Source organism: Schistocerca piceifrons, chromosome 4, assembly GCF_021461385.2.
Source record: "Schistocerca piceifrons isolate TAMUIC-IGC-003096 chromosome 4, iqSchPice1.1, whole genome shotgun sequence".
In the NCBI taxonomy this organism is placed as follows: Eukaryota; Metazoa; Arthropoda; class Insecta; order Orthoptera; family Acrididae; genus Schistocerca; species Schistocerca piceifrons.
The window spans coordinates 616,030,166-616,034,807 of NC_060141.1; positions in this window are offsets into that span (position 1 = coordinate 616,030,166).

Here is a 4,642-nt window from a genome sequence, read left to right on the forward strand (position 1 = left end):
TTTTTTGATCAGTGTAGCAAATTTACTGTGCTCCTTTGAGGTATGATAACGGCCATCTAAGACGGAAGTTATATTCACTTATACCAAAAGACATACACGATTTGGCTGCTGATGACTTTTTGGACAATTACATACAGGTTGAGTAGGGGAAACTTACATCTTTATGATTACAGAATATTGATGGAAGTATATACAACTTTATCCTATTAAACAAACCATCACAGATACAGTATTTAGTTTTACGTGGAGAAATTTCTTACTGATCATCTATCCTATTGTCTGTAATTTACAGCCCTGCTACTATCTTGTAACATGAAAGTGACAGGAAAAGTCTGTTATTCAAGTGTAAAGAACATACATTATTAAATAATGATTATAAGCTGTATTTGAAAGTAATTTGCATGTTTTCTATGTAGGATATCCGCCTTTTCCTTTCCTTTTCTGAACAATGGTTGAGTTTCGCATATCTTTTATATGGGAGATTAGGTAATCTAAGACGTTAATTATGTACTGTAAGTCATTAAGTGCAGAGTAATTTATGACCAAGGCTGCATTTTTTAATGCATCAAGTACATTATATGTTTCACAGAGGTGAAATAATGTGAACGACCGTTGACTTATAGACTGACGAATAAAAGACTAATTACTACAGACGACTGACGTGTAGTTACTCAGCCTCCACTGGATGCTCATGGGAGTGCATTTAGGATCAGTTTTAGAAGACTGTACAGATGAAAATAGGACAGTCCGTTCCGTAGGGCTCGCAGGCCACATTTCTTCCTCTGCGTCTTGGTGAAGAACTCATCAGCAAGAATACCTTGGAGTGGGAGGTGGTGAGGTAAGCTGTCTTTGGGGATCTATCTTCTTTATTTCGTCGGTCCAAACCACTTCATTTCCTTTCCTTCTCCTCCATCTAGAGTACCGGTTCTATCTTCCTTCTTTCCAGATTCATACGTTTCTATCGCTGAAGCCCTTCTTTTATCCAGGCCACATAGTAGTAACTGTAACCTGTTTTTACATCTGGAGCCAAGAGATACGAGGCAACTCACATAAGACGTAATGACAAATAAAGTTTTCTTTTTTCGACGCAAAGTAAACGAGGAAATCGTTTATACGGGGTGGCGCTGTAAAGAGTGCGACGGTAGTATCTAGATTTCTGAAATAGAGTAAACAGCTACAACGATGGACAGTTTTACGCAGTAATAGATTGTTAGCATTCTTTTGTCAGCGTTTCGGTTTATTTCATCAGTGAAGTTACACGTTTCTAGTTTGCTATCTGTAAAATGACTTTATCGATAGAGGAAAGAACTGAAATTGTGGAAGCATATGTGATAACAGCATCGATTAAGGAAACCCGTGAAAGTATCCGGATAGAGGACTACCAGCAAAGAGAGCAATGCAGAGTCTGTACGAAAACTGGCGCACCTAGGGATCTGTGCAAAATGTAAAACGACGAAGAATTCCCCCAGGAGTTGTTGCAGACATTCGCCGAAGAATTATTCAGAGCCCAGAGAAGTCTACACGTAAACTGGCCCAACAGGTGCATGCAAGTAGGAGGAGTTACAAAGCGGATATCGAAAAGCCTTAATGTGAGGCCGTATGCCGTATCGTGTTACGGTTGTGCAGCAATTACGGGAGGACGACAGTCAGAATGGTGTAGATGACTGCACACGGCTTTTGAATAAAATCAACGTTAGTTTGTTAGACCCTTCCGATTACATCTTTAGTGATGAAGCATGGTTTCATCTTTCAGATCATATACTTCACAGAACACGAGGTGCTGGGCAACGGAGAACCTAACACTGTGTGTCAGCAATTACTCCATGATGAAAACATCAGCGTTTGATTATGTGTAACAGGAACGCGCGTCAGTGGACCGATATTTTTTGACGTTACTCTCAACATGGTTGCATACATGGAAATTATTTGTCCATTTTGTACTCAACACATTGACTATGAAAGACAATACTGCTTATTCTAGCAAGACGGTGCAACATGCCTCATGTCTAAGGTACCCCTGGAACGAGTCCGTGACGTCTTCACTGAGGAACGAACTGTCAGCAAGCATTTATGTCCATCACGAATTCCGGATCTAACGTGTGATTTTTGCTGTGGGGACACTCAAGAGCGAGGCTATGAAACAAATTCACACACAATACAGAAACTGAACGACAAGACCAGCCGTGAAGTTGTCGCCATCAGTATCCGAACTTTACGCCGAGTGTATGTGAATATGCTTAGATGTACACAGCTGTGTATTGATGTTGCAGGAGCAATGTACAGGGCGACAATTATTGAAATATATGAAATAAAATCGTCGTAACATCTGAACAGTTTGTGTAAGGACGTTCAAACTGCACGGTTGGTCGCGGGACATGATGGGAATTAGTATGTGCATTATGGTTTGGTTTAGCGACGATGCCCACTTTCATTTGTATGGGTTCGTCAATAAGCAAAACTGGCGCATTTGGCAATCGAGAAGTCTCTTCACTCTCAACGGGCGACTGTATGGTGTGCAATGTCCAGTCACGGAATATCGGTGCGATATTCCTTGATGGCACGGTGACTACTGAAAGGTACCTGAAGGTTTTGGAAGGTGATTTCGTCCCCATTATTCAAAGTGACTCTGATTTCGACAAGTTGTAGTTCATGCAAGACAGAGCTCGACCCCATCGAAGCAGGAGAGTGTTTGATGTCCTGAAGGAGCACTTTGGGGACCGCATTCTAGTTCTGGTGTACCCAGAGGCCGCTGACGTGGGCCTAGATTGGTCGCCATATTCTCCGGATCTGAACACATGCGACTCCTTTTGGTGGAGCTATATTAAAGACAAGGTTTACAGCAATAACCCCAAATCCATTGCTGAGCTAAAAGCAGCCATTCAGGAGGTCATCGACGGCATCGATGTTCCGACACTTCAGCAGATCATGCAGAATTTCGCTATTCGTCTGCGCCACATCATCGCCAATGATGCCAGACATATTGAACACGTCATAATCTAAATCCGAATATCTGTAGTGAGGTTTACATGTTGAATAAAGTGTGTCCACGCCATAGTTTGAAACTAATTTGTGTTTTGTTTCATGTTGTTGTTGTGGTCTTTAATCCTGAGACTGGTTTGATGCAGCTCTCCCTGCTACTCTATCCTGTGCAAGCTTCTTCATCTCCCAGTACCTACTGCAACCTACATCCTTCTGAATCTGCTTAGTGTATTCATCTCTTGGTCTCCCTCTACGATTTTTACCCTCCACGCTGCCCTCCAATGCTAAATTTGTGATCCCCTGATGCCTCAGAACATGTCCTACCAACCGGTCCCTTCTTCTTGACAAGTTGTGCCACAAACTCCTCTTCTCCTCAATTCAATTCAATACCTCCTCATTAGTTATGTGATCTACCCATCTAATCTTCAGCATTCTTCTGTAGCACCACATTTCGAAAGTTTCTATTCTCTTCTTGTCCAAACTACTTATCGTCCATGTTTCACTTCCATACATGGCTACACTCCATACAAATACTTTCACAAACGACTTCCTGACACTTAAATCAATACTCGATGTCAACAAATTTCTCTTCTTCAGAAACGCTTTCCTTGCCTTTGCCAGTCTACATTTTATATCCTCTCTACTTCGACCATCATCAGTTATTTTGCTCCCCAAATAGCAAAACTCCTTTACTACATATAGTTCAATAATTGTCACCATGTATTTTTCACAGTATTTTTCGTTGTAAATAAATGGTAAGTTTATTTGAGCTCTTCGTTTCTATGACTTCACTGCGTTCCCTTTATACTTACATGAGCGACTTTTATCTGCGCCATCCAGTATTATGGCGATATGGATATGTTAACAATGTCGATTGAATTAGGGGTAAAAGAGATTACTAACACTAACCCTTAAAGGAGAAGGTAATGTACAACATATAAGTGAAAATGAGATACTAAAATAGATCTTCCACTTCATTAGTGAGCACATAGAACATTTGAATCAAAAACAGTCTTGGTTGCAATTTTTTCTTTTATTAACAATACATTTCGCCTTCAGGGAGCATCTTCAGATTATCGATAGGGATAACAAAAAAAGCAAAAATTAGGGTATGGTCCTAGCATGCTTGTTTCTAAATGTACAACATTAAAAAAAATTAGATTGAAGCACCTGTTGTATCAGATGAGCCCACAGACGCCCAGCCAAAAACAACTGATATAATACTATATAGCAACTTTTTGGGATTTTTTGGAGCAATATTTCCATATTATTAAATTTATAAAAATATATATTACATGTATTAAAAATTGACACACAAAAACACACGTGTACTCCAATGCTACGTTGGGTCAAAATTTCAAAGCATTCGATCAAAAGCATACAGAGATTTGCGATTATGAAGATTTACAGTTTCGATATGAGTACAAACGTAGCTATTTCCTTCTTCAATCGCTTCCCACGCCCGGGTTCCCGGGTTCGATTCCCGGCTGGGTCAGGGATTTTCTCTGCCTCGTGACGGCTGGGTGTTGTGTGATGTCCTTAGGTTAGTTAGGTTTAAGTAGTTCTAAGTTCTAGGGGACTGATGACCATAGATGTTAAGTCCCATAGTGCTCAGAGCCATTTGAACCATTTTTTCCTTCTTCAAAATCTCAAATCTCCGAAA